This window comes from Chanodichthys erythropterus, chromosome 6, assembly GCF_024489055.1.
Source record: "Chanodichthys erythropterus isolate Z2021 chromosome 6, ASM2448905v1, whole genome shotgun sequence".
Taxonomy (NCBI): Eukaryota; Metazoa; Chordata; class Actinopteri; order Cypriniformes; family Xenocyprididae; genus Chanodichthys; species Chanodichthys erythropterus.
Window position 1 is genome coordinate 31,019,944 of NC_090226.1, and position 19,102 is coordinate 31,039,045.

The following is a 19,102-nucleotide window of genomic DNA, read 5'->3' on the forward strand; positions in this document are numbered from 1 at the left end:
TCTAGTGTGCAGCTTGAGAGCTGCTGTCATGAAAGTGATGTAATGGAAGTAGATAATTTTCTTCCATATTATGAGCTATGGTGAATGGGATTTCACCAAGTACAACATGTTCCTGAACATGTTGAACAACATTCCGTTCAACCCATCAGATTTGAGGGACGTTTACAGTTTATGTTAAGTTTAGGCTTACAACCAGGGTTAGGTGCTTCTACATTAGTGTTATTCACCGATCATTTCCGTCTGATTTTAGGGTAAGTTATGGGTAGGGATAGGTTTAGGGGTAGGGCTAAGGCTGATTTATACTTCTGTGTTGGACCTACGCTGGAGCCTCTGCACTGTAGGCTGTGTATTGGTTTTCATTTATACTTCTGCGTCATTGTCCACATCGAAGTGCAACATGTAGACTGCTAGTAGGCGGTGTCTGCGGTCATATTGAGTATCAAGGCAAAAGCTGAAGAAGCAGCTTGTCATGTATGTTGTCAGAGAAGCTTCAGCAGTGATGGCGGCAATGACTTTTGTTGCAGTTCGATGGCGTGTGTCCCCTGAAAACAGAGAGTTTTTTTCATATGGAAGCTGAAAATGCTCTACTCCACACCAGTTTTTTGATCTGAGGAAGGGGTTCTAGCAGACCAATCACAGCGTTTGCGGTCCGAGTAGAATTGACACAATGTTACATTTTTTAAGGAGGTGCACGTCAGGCTATGCTGTAGGCTATACGCGTGCTACACACAGCCTACGCCGTATCGATAAATTGAAAAATAGATGGAATATACAGTGAATATTAATTTCATACCAACTTTAAAAAGGACCTATAATGCTCCTTTTACAAGATGTAATATAAGTCTCTGGTGTCCCCAGAGTGTGTCTGTGAAGTTTGAGCTCAAAATACCCCATAGATCATTTATTATAGCTTGCAAAATTCGCCCCTATTTGGATGTGAGCAAAAACACGCCATTTTTGTGTGTCTCTTTAAATGCAAATGAGCAGCTGCTCCCAGCCGCTTTCCAAAAGAGGGCGGAGCTTTAACAGCTCGATTTGATTCAACTCATCCACTAGCATGTGCTGTCATGTTAATCCTTTGTGCAAATCAGGCATTGAATCGACCCTCGTTTGTTAAGTAGTCCGGCGTAAAATCACGACATGTCAAGAACACTCTACTACAACAACTCTTCCTCTTCCCTAAAGCAGCCCAACATGGCCTCACCCACCTTGTTGTGTTTTCTCATGGCAGTGATGTCACTAATCTGGGAAGAAGCTCATTGTAGTCCATACCAGCCGTTTGTTGTAGTCCTTAAAAAGAGATTTCTGTAAAAGAAAATTTCTCCCTTTGCATTGAACTTTGAGAGTCGTAACTTTGCAGATGTTGTTTATCCTCACACAGCAACCTAACTAAAGTTAAAAAAGTGAAATCAAAATCAACCAGAAAAGGAGAACAAATCAAATGCTAAAATCAGAAATTAATGTTTACTTTTGAATTCACTAAATTTGTTAAGCTGATAATAAGACCTGTAAAAGCAAAACTGAAACATTTTCATTGGTGGATTTTAGGACTAATACACTAACCTTCACTCCTGAACAACAAACTGGAAAAAGCTGGTCCCTCATACTAAAGGCCAGGACAAAGGCAAAGCCATGAAAAAACTGCAGCTCCTCTCTCTTTACCCTTTACAGTTATTTCTCTCTAGTTTCCTGCTCATGTATAAGGCAATTGTTTAAAACATGCAGAAAGCTACAAAAGTGTTTATTAATTTTGAATGCCGGAAGAAGACAGGGAAGTTCTTTTGATTTTAACTTTGGATGACTGGCTGATGAGAGAATGCACCTGAAGAAAATATGAGGGGGGTTGGTCCATACAAAAAGTCTCTGACACAAAACTGTTGTTGCCAAGGCATTGCTAAGTGGTTGCTAAGGCATTTTGGGTGGTTGTTAAGGTGTTCTGGGTGGTAGTCCACCACTAAGTCTCTGTAATATTTTGGTCTTTAGATGTAAATCAGGTTTAATGTCTTTCTTTTTCTTTTTTATTAGTTTTATCATCTGCTTTCTTCACTCAGCATGATGTGAGGCATCAACCATACTTTATATCAAAATTACTAAGGGTTAGGGGTTTGTTCAAATCCATGAATGAGCAATAGTGATGCTTGATCTAACAAACACCACTAAAAACAGTAGTAAATGATTCATTAATGTACAAACATAAAATTTCCGAAGCACAGATCATCGGCCGAGATCATAGACTCTGTGATTGCTTCTAAGAAATGTTTTCCAGGAACAAACCAGATGCAGGTATCAGGATGTCACTTTCTTTCCGTTTCTGTTTGGGTCTTTCACTTTGGCTCACACTCTTTCTTTTATCTTTCTCACTTTCTCTTCATTGATTTATATTGTACTTACAGTACACTTAAAGCAAACCACATTACAACCAAAAACCCAAATTCAATACTGGTTGTCTTGAGCTCTGTGGATCACATTCCTCTCTCTCTCTCTCTCTCTCTCCCTCTCTGAGACACACGCACACACACGCACGCACACGCATACAGACAATCTCACAAAACAGGAAGTGAAAACATTAAGCAGGAAATACTTATATTGTGTTATCAGGTCTGAATATGCCCCAAAACCTGTCAAAATGGTGTTAAAGGAAGAGAGATTTTTTTTTTTTTTAAATGGTCCACGGCTGACTGCTTGTCACACTTGGTTGTGCGCGCCTGCTTTGCAAAGACAATACATCTGTACTGTGTTTCACTACACTGTACAGCTCAGTGATACAAAGAGTGGAAGAGAAACATCTCATGTAAAGAGAAGTGAAAAAGATAAAAAAGGAATTGGGAGAACGGGTTTCACATAAATACTCGTGGTTAAGGGCAACCTTTATTGCTTTTTGTGGTTTTCATATTGGCTGTGAGATTCTGCTGGTTTTGTGAAGCCCACAATTCCCATGAAACTCTTGTGTCAGTGTAAAATGGTTTGAAAGTCCATAATCACTGTAAACATGTAGCTTGAAGCTTTAAGGCATATGATATGTTCTACTGCAGGATTGTCCAGTGTTGTGGAGAAGGCCAAAAATGAACATTTCAAGGTACACTTAACATTTTTTTGTTCAAAATTAACTAAATTTGAATAATGAGTCAGTCTTAATCAGTCTTCACTTTGGTAAACCTATTTTAAGTGTTTCTTTTTTAGATCTAACAGGAAATTGTGTCCATACATCACTCGTCCATGCGCGTCTCATCATATCCATAAACATCTCTGGCTAATTTGGAGTGGCATAGGTTAGCTGTCACAACAAGCAAGAAAGGTTGACATGGAGCAGCTAGATATCCAACCTCCAGGGAATCACATGTTTTAAACAAATGACAAACAGAGGAGAGACTGCTGGCAAAAAGAGAAAGGAGTTCGTAATAAAACAAGAATCAACATTGCTTGGCTTTTTCAGAGATGCCGAGAACTGAGGGATTTGAAATGTAAAAGTGATCCTGAGGAGGCGTTTTTATTACTCAACAGGTGAGTAGGGTATTTTATTGAATCAAATGTATAAATTGTCACGGCCTATGTAACACATTGTAAAGCATAATCTATTGTGAAGGGTCATATTCATCTGCACATCTCCACAGTAGCCTACATCTCTCGCATAATTTACATCAAACTCATTTACATCACACTATCATTCCTGCAATTTGATTTAAACCTTGTACCCTAAGTGTTAATTTTGAACCCTGGTAGAAAAAAAAAAATTACAATTTAAATAAACAGACACTATCCAGAAGGTTTTCGTTTCTGCCAATGTTAAGTGAAACCCTTACAGTACAGGCCTGTGCTTGACTGTAAATAAAGTCTAAAGTGAGAGGGTGCGGTCCTGGTCCTGACTGTACTCTGTGAGAAAATGGGTCGGCGTGCCCACCTGGGACAGGAGTATTGTATCCTTTCTCTACCAAGAAAGCCAGAAGGGGGCTAATACAGAAGCTGTGAGATAGCTAGCATCACATTTCTTTCTTTCCTTTTTTTTTTTTTTTTTTTTTGGAAAAAAGCTACTTGTTGAGTCAATAATGTAGTGAAAATCACGTAGCTGACTATTTTTGGAAAAACAAGCAAACAATTCGGACACTGATTTAATTACTGTATGCAGCAGAAATTGGACACTGAGATGGTCTTGGGATGTTGCATAAACATCTTTATAACAAATTACACATCTACAATTTTGTCAGCTTTGTGGTTTCTTGGATGTTATGGTGATACAGTAAACGTCATGATTGGTTTGTCATGTTTGATTTGTGTGCTCATAATCAGTTGAACTCACTGTCAAACAAAAGTCAACACAAATGTTTGTTTCACAAACATACCAATACTTTCCTAGAGTTTTTTGCTGTTGAGTTAGCATTTGTGTTCTTAAGCTGACACAGAAGAAATGTATAAAGTTCCTGTTATTTTTATGCTCAGAATCCCTCTCTATAAAACATTATAGTTTATGTTGTATTCATTACAGAACAAACCAGAGTGGGTGAATAGAGGATGAAATTGTTAACTAGGCTTAATGCTGTGTTTCATGCAAAGTCGGATGTTAGATATTCCTATCTGATTGCTGACCCTAAAGCCATTTCATTGCCCAATGCTCAGTAGATGGTGTATAAGGAAACAAAATCTTAACAATTTTTCAAATGTCAATTAAGATGTTTTTCAATTAAATTACGGAGGATAAAAGATGCTATCCAGAGGTAACATATTTTCGGGTGTACAATTATCCATAATGAGGATAAATCAGATAAAAATATTTTTAATATTTACACAAATTAATGGAGCTAATCACTGAAGATTATCAACTCTGAAAGACACAAGCCTTTCTTTGAGTGCTAACATTAATGCTTGTCAACAAGTGTTAGCATTGCAGTTATTAATGTTTACATATAGTCAACAAAGAAACCTAAGGGTTGAAGCACCCTTATGTAGCAAAGCAAAGCAAGTGCTCATTTTCATTTCTCCTGAAAGAACCAATATTGAGTCTAGCATTGAGGCCACTCTCACCTGTGAGAGGTAACATTTAGCAGCTTCAGCAGTATTCATATGTCCCACTTGAGACACTCTTGCATTCAATGCATCCTTGTGGGACAGACAACATTCAGGCCTTCCTGTTCTTTTCTGAGGCAGACAAATTCATCCCCACTGTCTGCGCACAAACAGGCACATTCATCCAGCCTTCCATTGATAGAGCAAAGGGGGCAAGTGCTAATGCCAGAACAGGCTCAGGGGAGTGTTAGTCTGGAAGGCCCATCCCCATCCGCACCCCATGTGCTTTCACCATCAGGTAACTAGAGAGGGTGAATCTAGGCCAGCCTGGCACATTACAGAAGTTGGGGCTGAGGGGATAGAGAGGTATAGGACATGGTGTCTGTCCCCAAGAGAGTTTAGTGGGATCAGGGATCAGCCAGAAAAAAAGAGACCCCCGAAGGCTTTCTTTCACCAATTCACCATGGACATTAAGAAGGAATGGACGAAAGCTTTTGTTTAAAGAACTGTTTTTTAGGAGTAGGATCATTTGGCAGGGTAGATCGATTTGGACTATCGCTGAGTAAATGCATGGAGAACTGACAAATTGGGTTTGCCTTGGATCTGCGAGGCCTTCTAGCTGGGCCTCATTTAAGAAAACTTTGGCTCTTCAGCCATGCAGAAGAGCGAGGCAGCACAGGTTAAAACTTCTCCAGACAAAACAAACAGCATTGTTTTTCCACACTTTTTCTTATGTTGTGTCTAGTATCTGTGCTGTTCCCAAGACCCCTATGTCTTGACTCATCCTTGCAATCTATGCATTCAGCTTCCAAGATCATCTTCACCGATTTATCAAAAACAAACAAAAAACTAACTAAAAAAGTTCTCATCTAACTCACAGACCTTTAATGAGCCTGACCTGCAACGGCCCCATTAAATAAACACTGCAGTCGCCTCCTTTAATAATGGAGCACTTTTACAAAAAGTTTCCAGATGGGAGTCTTCACTTTTGGCTTTCAGCGAGGCGACATTCATGGCTGCATGTCCCTCCAGAGAAAGAGCATGGTTATGACTCTTGCATAGGGCCATGTGCATATGCTTGCTGGGCTGGCAGACGCCAGTCTCTGTGAGATTAGAGCACTAATCAGTGATGCTGAGGGTGCTGGAAAGGCTCTATCTCACAGGGAAATCACTATGAAAACCTGTCTGCTCTCTCATTCGCTCAGTGGGATGTTGCAACTCCAGCATCTAGTGGGCCTTATCTCCGTGAAGCAGATTGCAGAATTTGATATGCATCTGTGAAATGGTAGGAAATGACAGTCTCCAAAAAAACTACATGATGAGTCAAACGGTGTGTCTCAACACCACCTCTTTTTTTTTTTTTTCTTGCTCATCCTTTTGCTTTCTCTCTCTCATTCTGATCGCTTTCAACATCTAATCTCTGATTCCGGAGAGAAATGTACACCAAGCAGATCATTTTCCTCAATAAACGAGTGTGCACAAATGAAGCCAAATACCTGTAGACGCCTGTGTCCGTGGATACATGCGCTTGTGCATTAAAATTACTTGTAGAGTGCATGAAGATTGGCATCAGTTTGATGCCATCTTAATCTCCAACATGAACATTGTCACTGATAAGAGTTTGTCCTCGTCAGCACGACACGCTAGCACGACAGGGCTTTATCGCGGGTTGGGAGTGTTATAAGTTGTGCTTGGGCCTCTATCAAAGTACTATCTGAAATGATAGGCAATTGGAGGGTTGGGGTTATGATATGAAGTGTGTGTTTGGGGTGTGATATGTGTAGATAGTAGGTTTGCATCGGTGTCTGTAAGTGTGATAGTGTCTTATCCACAAAATACCTAAAACTGCACATTTATGTTATGCATGCAGGTGATACTCTCCTAACCATATAGATGCTGTTCATGAGTTTATAGCCCAGGATGGTCGCCTATTTACCACTGTTAGACCACCCTGAGCAAGCACATCAGAGTGCTCAAAGCCAAGATGAAAGGTAAGACACTGAGGCCATTAGATTATGAAAAAGAGGGACAGTTTCAACTTGCTATGGAGCAGACTCTAGAAAAGCAGAACAAAATCTGTACACAACCATGGAGGCTCTCCAAACAAGGAGAAACAAGATCATTTTACTACTCTCAACCCTCCCACCACACAAGCTCTGGAAGCCACGAGCAAAACTGCCCTGGGGTCACCTCCCAACTGCCCTGACATCACAGGCCGCAGAGGTTGTTGAGGAGCGTGCATAATGCCACGGGTTACACAGTGGATAAGCAGTTAGAGGTCGAGTATGAAGAGAGAGGGAGAAAGACAGACAGACAGAAGTACAAAGAAAAAGTAGAAGGCCTTTTGATTACTTTCCTTGGCCGGAGAACAAAACTGTAAGGAATGTAGGCAAGTGGGGAGAGAGAAGTGACCGAGAGAGGAGAGGGACAGAAAGAAAGAGATGAACAGTGGAGGCTACAGGATCTGCTGAGTAAGACTGGCCTTGTTGATTCATTTCCACTTGAGCTAGTTCTTATTCCCCTCTTGTTTAAAACTCTTCATTCACACAATGAGAGCACATACTGGTCAACGGTTTCTACCCAATGATAACTATAAAGATACATAATCACTGAGCACAGGACAGAAATCCTTCGATGAATCCATGGTTTATTGAAGCTGACTAGTAGTCTATATTATAAGTTTACGTTAATGTAATCCTAAAGGTAAGGTAGACATATCTGGCAAATTTAACTGAATTTGCCCTGCCAAAGATTTTGAGTGACCAATTTAAGCAAATGGAAGTCATTCCTTTTTGATGGGAGTTGTTAAATTGAGGTGACACGAGCAACAGTCAGTACGTTTACATGGACAACAATATTCCAATATTAACCTGATTAAGACAATATTCTGATTATGTAAATGTCTCATTAGATGAGCTCAAGCATAAGACTCAACTGACGTTCCCCACTGGACTACTTTGTGAAAAGTTAAAAATATTACATAATAGAAATAAAGGTAGTGTTGTGGATGTAAGATTTACGTTATTTATGCAAGTGGACATACTATTCATAATTATTGTCCTCTGATTTTAGGGTAGGGTAAATCTAAGGGCTTGGGTTAGGGTCTGGAACAACAGCCTTATTAATCACTTATTGCATTTTAGGAATAAGTTTATGGTTAGTACAGAGGTGTCCAATCCTGCTTCTGGAGGGTCACCTTCCTGCAGAGTTTATCTTAAAGGGGTGGTTGATTATGATTCCACTTCTTTTTTTTTTTTTTACTTTAGTTAGTGTGTAATGTTGCTTTTAGAGTATAAACAACGTCTGTAAAGTTACGATGCTCAAAGTTTAATACAAAGGGAGATATTTTCTTTTAAAGAATTCTCTGTTTAAGGATTACAACAAACGGCTGGTATAGGGACTACAACGAGCTTCTTCCTGGGTTAGTGACATCACTAACCCTAAAAATTTCATAAACCCTGCGCCCGAGAACAAAGAGAGAAGAGGAAAAGTTGTTGTAGTAAAGTGTTGACAAATCGTCATTTTGGCTGTGTGACATTTTCCAGCTTTGTTGTTGTTGAGCAAATGAAGCGTGAGCTGTAAAGCCCTCTATTTGCTCACACCCAAATAGGGGCAATAATATAATATAATATAATATAATATAATATAATATAATATAATATAATATAATATAATATAATATAATATAATATAATATAATATAATATAATATAATATAATATAATATAATATAATATAATATAAGAATTTACTTGTGGGGTATTTTGAGCTGAAACTTCACACATTCTGGGAACACCACAAACTTATATTACATCTAGTAAAAGGGGCATTATAGGACTCCTTTAAACCTGCTCCAAAACACCTGGAATGGAATGGACTCCCCAGGATTAGGACTATGATTGATTGATATGAATGCTCTCGATTGCATTATAATTAAAAGGATTAGTGAATATGCTTCTATTGAATGAAATAACTTGATGATGCTCCACTGCATAAATGTATTGGCTGTTTAATAATGTGTTTATCCTAGATTGAGGTGGCTGCATAAATAAATGTATAGCTGTGAATTTGAAGAAGCTCAGTAGTGTGATGCAATGAGGCAAATGGCAGTTGCCTGACAGTTTTGAAAGTCCTGTAAGTAGATCAAAGATAGGGACGTTATTCATTAATAAACTCTTTCACCTCTTACTGATTGCCATTTACACACACAGCCTGCTATTGTCCCTTCTGGTGTCCAACTGAAGTATCACATACAGGCACACACACCAATGTCAGGCCCATTTCACAGTGCGTCCTCAGCCTCCTCTGTGTGTGGCCGGGGGGCAGCGATCACTCTATTGCTGTGTAAACACTGGGACACAAGCTCACACCCTCCATCTGATTAATGGACTAAGAACATTGGACATGACAGCACAGACAAGCCTGCAAGATCCAGCAGCACACAGTGCAAAAGACTGCTCTGTTCTTCCCTGTCTTACTTTTTCTCTATTGCCATACTGTCCTTATAAGAAAAAAAATTAATTGGAGTGCTCATGGTTTTTACCCAGATGACTTAGATGAGCTACTTTAAATATGCAGAGTGATGCGTAAGTAACAGCTTCACAGTATTAGCAAATACCTGAATTAGCTACAGTAATTTGCCAGTAAGATACATGATTAGGTTAGCTAACAAAGATAGGACAGTCATTTTTTAAGATGTGTGCCTTTATTAGATAGTATGGAGAGTGGTCAGGAAGTGAAGTGGGAGAGAGAAAGAGAGATGGGATCAGAAAGAACCTTTAGCCAAGATTCAAACTTGGGCCGCCCAAAGCATAATCCATGAGACTATCGGCTCCGACAGGGCAGTCTGTTCTATAAGCAGGATTCTATTCTGCTTTTATTTTTTCCTATCCTAAAAATATATTATGATTGAAAATAAATAATAATAATAACAGATAGAGTGAAACAGTTTGAATAAAAAGAAATGATAAAGAACAATATTTGTCCTGATCAGTTAAACTGTCCAACGTTCTTCAGAAAAATCCTCCAGTTCCTACCAATTCTTTGGTTTTCTAGCATCTTTTGCATATATGATTTTGAGATCCATCTTTTCACACTGAAAACAACTGAGGGACTCAAACACAACTACAAAAGGTTCAAACATTCACTGATGCTCCAGCTCTTAATGCATTGTGTTTCCTTCTGGAGCATCATTTCTTTTCTCTTTTTTATCATCCAGGTAACGACACATAGTATTAAGAATCAAGGGTATGTAAACTTTTAAACAGGGTCCGTTTTTATAAATTCAACTTTTATTTTGTCTTGTGGACTATATGCTAACTTTTTTATGTAAAATATCTGGTAACACTTTAGAATACTGATCCTTCATTAATGAATAACAGTAACACAGGAACAAACGAGTAATACATTATTAACACTCTAGTAACTACTATTAACTAACAAGAAACTCTGATTAATGAATTAGTAAGTAATAGTGCTCAGCTGAAGGTGGTAGTTCACTATTAACTAATCAGTAATGATCCCAGAGAACTACTAAGAACTACTATATATAGGTTCATAATTAATGTGAATAATGCATAATGTATAATTAATTCTAAAGTAAAGGTCCCACTAATAATGACTCAAGTATTATCAAATCCTTCAGAAAGAATTACTAATTATTTGGATCAGTATTCTAAAGTGAGAAACATAAGAACTCTCTAGTAACTTTCCTTCTGAAGGATTAGGTAATACTCAAGTTTAATTATCTCACATTAATCTCATGTTAATTATGAATCTGTATATAGTAGTTCTTAGAAGTTCGCAGGGAGGTATGAAGAAACAGTAGTTACTGATTAGCTAATAGTTTTTTGCTACTTAATAGTAGTTTACTAGAGTGTTAATAAGGTTATTCATTAATGAAGGATCAGTGTTCTAAAGTGTTACCAAATATCTTTATCAGGACAGTACTAAATAAAAAATAACATGCATTTTATATGATCCCTCAAAATAATTAACATTTTGCAGATTCTGCAAGGGGCATGTAATCTTTTCACCATCACAATTGTATATTTAAACAAATGTTTTTGGATCAATTATAATTCATTGGCATATTTTTAAAATTTAGAGCTACATAACAGACCAAAAGTGAAAAGACCCGAAAAGACCACAGATAGAACTTTATAAAACTAGATGTTTTGATCCACATTCTAAACAAGTCAACTTTCTGTAAACTTTCTGTAAACTTTCTCGTTTACATCCTCATGTAAACGAGGATGCTAATAAGTTTATGGCATCCTCGTTTACATGTTACACAACCATGTGAACAAGCATTTACAGCATTAGCATGTTAATGCCAAGTTTTAAGAACGCGAGTTGTGACAAATGGTATTTCTCATTGTTGCTTGCTCAATCGGAATGATACGGCGGCAACGTCTAAAGTTCTTAAATTGTGTTTCACAATCATGGGGCACAACATGTCTTCCTAAATCAGCTGTGGACTAAATAGCTCAAATGCGTGAACTGAAAGCTATTTCAATGCTAAATATGACATCCATCCAAAACATTCCAGCTCACTAATATCAGAACACAGCACAATAATACATGCATCTAATGGATTCATTGAAAATGATCTTGATGGGGTTATCAGTATGCACTGGATTTTGTTTCCTCTATATTATTGTGCAATTACAGTTGTTTGTGCTTCTTTTTTGTCTTTGTCATGCTGAAAAACAATTGGGAAATTGGCTTAACAAACTATTGGTGAATGGTAAACCTGTATTTGGGTCACTGACATAGCTTCCAAAAAATGTGTTTTTTGATGTAATGCTTATTTCTGAATAATGAACAATGTGTTTAAACAAGTTTTGGTTGTTAAATAATGTTTCAAAGTGTTTGTTTTTTTACTTTTTATGTCAGGCGGTACAAGTGTCCATCCTGTAGTTGTACCACCTCACATGGAAAGTGTACCAACCAACCCAGACTTGAAATTAACCATTTTTACCAGCATTTGAGAGAGATCTACAAACATTTTCACTCTGCCACAAGGAACAGTTGGGTTCCTCTGGATGATGCATTATCATGTTAACTGTTATTACCTTGTAAATTCAAAATAAAAGAGCCATATTTGCAGTTGTGTAACCCTGACATTTGAGAATATACAAATTACTGGACAAAAGTTTTCTTAGTCTGTTTATTTGTTCGGACAGTTGCATCACCTGACATTTTGGGGGTTTAATAATAAGTATTATTTAAATGTACTAAAAATGAATTCATATTAAATGGGTTTTGTAGAATTAAGTGATATATGTCATGAATTTATCAAATTATTTTAATAGGAAATAATGCATGGACACAAAAATATGCACGTCATGTCATTGACCCATTTACAGACAGAAGACTCATTGAATCAGTGATAAGAGCAATGCAAAGTAACACTGACATGGTCATGCATATCATTGCAATGTTCCAATCCACCTACGTATAGCATGCAATATACGTAGGCCTATGTTTGTATGTGTGTGTGTGTGTGTGTGTAAGCATGACATGCAGACGCCAGACTGGTCCGTCTCCACAGGACCAAGGCCTTTCGACACACAAAAGTACGCAGACACACTCACACAAACGCAAGTGAACACGCGTCCATTGCCTCTGCTCAGATCATGTGTCATCAACATTAATACTCTATTGTTTGAAGTGAAGGAGTTTGGCTTCAAACTTTATTTGTCATGTGACCCGAGTCAGCACCCCCCCCATCCTCAAGTGCCCCACTTCCCCCCCTCCCGCTGGCGCCTACACGGTTTGTTAGGGGCTGCCATAGGCCATCATGTGATCAGACTGCCATTTACCAAACGCACACACACTCGCTCCCTTTGCAAATCAGGGTACAAACACACATACACACACATATCAGTCTCTCTTGTTCATTTCATGTTCATATTCGCTGGCACAGTGCCCGCTGCTTTCATCAGGGTTGAATCAGAGAGCTAATACTAATCACAACAATAAACGGCATTATGCTGCACACATCAGAGACCTTTCTCCCTCGCGCTCGCTCTCTCTTTCTGTCTGTTAGACACAAGGCAAAGCAGTCACACCTCAAGGCATCCGATCTCAATGCACTTACTCAACTTGCTCAGATGACAAGTTGCCGCGGTTTCATTTTTTCATGCTTCGTTTGTGTTTGTTGCAGATCGTACAAGGACTGTTTATTACGTTTTCTGATGTTTGTAGTCAGCAGCATAAATTAAACATGCCTTAAAGCAATACTTTATCCAAAATGAATTTACTCAACCTAATGGCAATCCAAACCCTTTCATTTTTTTAATATAATGAAAATGAATGAGAACTAGCACTGTCATAATTCAAATCTTCTGAGATCATATGAGATCTTTGTGTGAAGTCATTAAAAAGCCATTAATGTGTTCATGAGAGTTGATTCAGTTCAAAGTTGGTCTTGTTCACTAAACTGATCTGATTGATTTGTTCACGATTTCGACTGATCTGGATCTTGAGTTCAAATCAGAACCCACTGCGTTTGGGATTTTTAGTCCAATATACATTCGTGATCCAGTTCTATTTGAGGTTCACATGTTTTTTGGATGTTTATAATATTTTATTAAAAACAAGTCATAGCCAAATCTCATAAATTTTAAGTTAATTTTATACACTATTGTTCATAGTGTAAGTTTGGGGTCTGTAATTTTTTTTTTTAATTAAAATGAATGCTTTAATTTACAACCTGCACAATTCGGATAATAAATACAAATAGTCTTTACTGAACAAGGAGAATACTCATCATCAAAGCATACACAGTATAGCCAAAAACAAGAACCGACAAACACAACTGAACACACAGAGCCATAAATACAAGGTGAGAACAAAGGAAACCAAACGAGACACAGGTGAAACTTATACTTAACTATAGAAACAAATGACAGAAACAATAAGACAACTAAACCAAAAATAATCCTGACATTACATAACCCCCCATTACATAAAGTAACTTTCAAAGACACAAAACGTACATTTTTGTACGTTTAGATAGGTGCTGAAACGTACAATATTGATGTATTTATAGCACTAAAATGTGAGTTTTTACAGTGAAAAAATGGAATCCTAATCCTACACCTACCCCTAAACCCATTTCTTAAAACTATACTGTTATAAGTAAAAGAATAACAGACAAACAAGTGTAAACACAATAATTTATTTATTGTGAAAATATCAAAAGTGGTACCAAAAGTAGTTCAAATGATGGTGAGCTGTAGTCGCAGTCCTCTCTGGTAATAGTTTTTTTTATAGGGTACAGAGCAGAATTTAACTTTTAATCCATGAAAATATGAATCCGGCTTCTCTCTGTGAAGGCGTGTACTCATTTCAAATTTCAATACACTGAAACACGACATGTCGCAATCTGTGATGAGGCAGATGAAAACCAATGAGCGTTCGATATCAGTGCCGTAAACCATGTTGTAAAGGTTCTCCAGGGTGCAACTTTCAACTTTCTGAGAATGAAGAAAAAGATTGCTGGATAAAGGGCTAAATTTGAATCTGTTCCTTACAAACATATGGATTCTAAAGATTTGGAGTACAGTGAACAAATAAAATTGATGTGATTTGTGAATTTATGTCGTGCTTTGGTTTATCTTATGGTTGTATTGTCAGTCGCAGCATAGGAGAAAAACACCTTCTGTGTCGCACAGCAAACAATCTAAATATTACAAAATGGTTAAACAATTACAGGAATTGTATTCATTTTAAGGTTTCAAAGTGTAGTCTTAAAATTATTTAATCCTCCAAAATGAGTTTGCAGCACAAGTCACGAACAGAAATGTTATTTCATAAAGTAGATGAGTAAACTCAACAAAAAAAAATTGGAAATTGATTTGACAATTGAATAAAACAGATTTAAAACATTAATGCCACGATTTTAATGTTAATACATGGGAATTCATACACATTCACACTTGGATATGTAAATGATTTACATTTTATTGTTGTTAATATGCAAGTATTTTTACGTTTTAGTGTTATAAATATGTCAATATTGTATGTTTTTGTGTGTATGAAAACATAGGTAAATGTATGTTTGGCAGAACCACAATTTACATAAAAATACACATGTATTCTCATGAGATCACGTTGCCCCAGAAGGTACGTCCTCACACCGTAATAAAACATCCAACAGTGGAGGGAGGAAGGGGGTCTAGGAGGTGGGCGAGAAGCTGGCGACAGGGAGCTGGAGCAACTTGCTGCGGGGAACCCCATGGCAGAGATGAAGGAGGGAGGAGCAAAGGTGGAGCCATGATGGAAAGAGTTAGGACCAATGTGAACCTGGAAAAAAGGAGCCAAAGGGGTAAAAGCCGCAGGTAGAGATGGGGAAGTCCGTGGCGAAACCAGGACGATGAGAGACTAAGGTGGAGTCTGAGGGATGAGGGAGCCTGGTGGAGCCTGAGTGATGGCGGACCATGGCGGAGCTGAGGGAAGGCAGAGCAGAAGCAAAGCTGAAGAGCTGACAGGTGGAGCAATGGGCCTAGAAAGCAGAGGTAAATCCATTGGATCTACATCACAGCGTGGTGGTGAAGTTGCCTGAGGCAGAGCTGACGAGCTAGGTGGAGTCAGCGATGCAGGTGGAGCCGAGAGGCTATGAGGCACTAGCTGAGTATGAGAGTTCAGGAGACCGGACAGTGTATACAGAGACAATGGGTGGGAAGAAGCAGGGAGGGATAGGGTCATTCAGCAAGTTAGAAGCGCTTTCAGGGGCGGGAGCTGGCTCCGAGTAGAAACAGATGAGCCAGTGCTCCTCAACTGACTCATCTATAAACTGTCTCTCTGATGCTGACTTATTGATTGACCTGATAAATGGCGATTGGCTCCAGCCTTGGGTGCGGTGACTGGCTCTGGCTCCGGGGTGGACACTGCGGCAGGTGCTGGCTCAGGTTGTGGGTCCGTTGCGGGCATGGGATTTGTCTTTGGGTCCAGGGTGGAGAATCTCTCTGGCCGTCCGTCATGACTCCTACAGTGAGGGAGTATCCACAAACTATCAAGGCATAACTCACAAACTCAATGAAGGGATGGTGATCCTCCCTCACCAGCAGCATCTGTCCCTGAATGTTGTCTATTCCACTCCAGAAAAGCTGTTTAAGGATCTCATCATCCCAGCGCGCCTCACTGAGGAGATCCAGAATGTCCTCTACAAACTCCTTTAGTGTGTGACCATTTTGTAAGTAACAGTCCATGTTTTTTTCTCATTTGAGGGTCGATTCTACTGTCACAAACTGTAGTGTGGCTTTTCAACACGCACAACTCTTTAAATAGTCTTTAAAGGTGGCGTAAGCGATATTTCAAAAACGCTGTTGGACAATGTTGATGTTTGAAATCAACCCAAACAAACCCACCCCTCTCTTCATTGCTCCGCCTCCAAAATACACCCTCCAATCCTAATCACCCAGCTCCAAGTCGTTCTAAAACCCCGTTCACTGCTGGCAGGCGAGGCGAGTGCACAATGACGCTAAACGCCGCATTCTCTAGCGGTCATCAGTGCGCAGTGGTTTACCTGCACAACTCTCACTAGCTGGCCTCTGTTACACAAGCAATGTGAGAGTGTCTATCTGTTCATCACAGTTGACGTGCAACAAAATAATGCTTCACGAAAAATAAAGCGCAGATGATGAACGAATGACAAGGAAGCACCAAAAATGAATGTACAGTACACAAGAGTAAATACAAACAAGAGTTTGTTGTTAGTCACCAACAGCACAGCAACTCCAGACATTCAATGACACTCAAACCCAGTGTTACTCACATGTGAAGCGGGATCAAAGCAGCCTCCGCATCTGTTTTCAGGCCTTCCCGCTTAGCTCTCTCCAGTGCTGGAAAGCTTTTTTAATATTAACGTGGGTCCTAAAGCGCTTGCCCAGTCATAAACCTTCATTCCAGTGATATTCTTTTGAGCTCTTTTCTATTGTGTCTCATCTCTCTTTCTGCAGTCTTTCTTGAAATCTCACACTTACTCGTTCTGTCGCCTCGACCGTCATACACCCCCTAATGCTGATTGGCTACTTTGTTGTTGGTGTCAGCCTGACTAACTTCCAAACAGTGTTTTTGAAATACCCCACCTTTAAATGAACAAGAATAACACTCAGGATATTTGTAGGAGAATAACAAAGGATACACATTTATAGCCAAAAACAAGAACCTAATAACACAAATGAAAACAAAGGGCTATATATACAAGGTAGAACAAGGGAAACCAAAGGTGAAACTAATGCGTAACTATAGAAACAAATGAGGATCTAATAAGTAACCAGGGAAACAGAACTAAACTGCAATGAAGCACAAGAAACAGAAATAAGACAACTAAACCAAAAATATTTCTGACAAAAGCTTTGCCATCACAGGAACAAATTACAATTTAAACTATATTCAAATAGAGGGATCTATTTTAAATTTGAATAATATCTCACAATTTAACTGTTTTTATGATTTTTTTTTTGATCATATAAATGCATACACATTTTTAGCATCCCAAAACTTTTGAACGATAGTGTACATTACTTTAATAACTAAATAACAACTACAAAGCTTTGTTACTACTAAATGTTGTTTACTTAGCATTTATTCATTTAGCAGACATTTTTGTCCAAAACAACTTTAAATCCCAATAGAAGAGGTGCTCTTATCACTGTAAATAAGTTCATTTTGTAAATGGAGGGATTATTGTGTGGACGACGAGGAATAAAAGGCAGAAAGAGAAGAGCATTGCTGTGCTTTCTCTCTCCCTCATTCGCTCGCACCCTCTATGGCAGTCTGCCAGCCAATGTAACCCAAGACGACATCGGTTTTGCCCTTCCTAGAGAATTTAGGAAGCCATTAGCAACATCAAATCATTACTCTAGGAGAGAGGGGGAGAAGGGAGAGAAGGATGAGGGATTGAGAGAGGAGAAGAAGATCAGGTTTCTTTGTGTTTTCATGTGGCCACTCCATTACAGTAATGTGCTGGGGCCCATTTAACTAATGCAGAAAGGCACACTGATACCCATAATAAACAGTATTACACAGTGAATTAGAGCCTCGGACGGCACAAACAGAGACAAGCACCCTGTTCCTACGATTACACACACACACACACACACAGATTTATGTTCACCATTGGAGTTTGCAGTTTGTCATGATCTAACTTTGAGCATAAAACTGTGTTTTTCTCAGAGTTCATTTCTGGAGTGTTTACAAAAGTGAATAAGCTTGTAGAGCTCTATATACAGGCTTCTAATCATGGTTTATATGAAATGATATTTAGAGAAATGCTCTTCTCCTTGGCAAAGCAATCAAGCCATAATCTAATCACTTATTTCACATATGCGATCTAGATTTCAAAAAGACGTCTGGCTGATGCAAATGTCAAAAAATAACAGCCTAGTGCTCAAAAATGCTTCTCATGAGATCAAACGCAATCACACACGCACGCACATGCACACACACACACACACACACACACACACACACACACACACACACACACACACACACACACACACACACACACACACACACACACACACACACACACACACACACACAGTAAAACAGCAAAATACAGGCATGTGAACGCAACAACAACTAATAGGCAAGAAAAATCATAAATGGGCTCTCTTTCTTCTTGATTATTCCTAAATAGGAATGAGATTGAATGGAGAGCAAATGGAGGCTTTTCCTCATAGAATTTCAGAATAGAGTTTTAACAGAGATCTAAACAATGTCTTTGCTCATACAACAATGCATCTAACAAATTCTTCCCACAATTCTCAGTACTCAGTAAAACAAAATATCTCATTCTCTTTACTGTTAAAAAAGAGAGAGGGTACATCATTTTTAATCTATTATTTAAAATGTAAAATATTTAGAAATGATGACAGTATTTTTACATTGATTTTAAATAAAAAAATATTTTATCAAATTATTTTAAGCTATTATAAATATAAAATATTAAAAATTAAAAGAGTAATACATTTTTAACTCATATATTTTTTATTTATACAAATTTAGAGTATTTTTAATGTATTATATAAATTATACGATGATATGATTTTATATAATATATATATATACACACACATAATGAAAT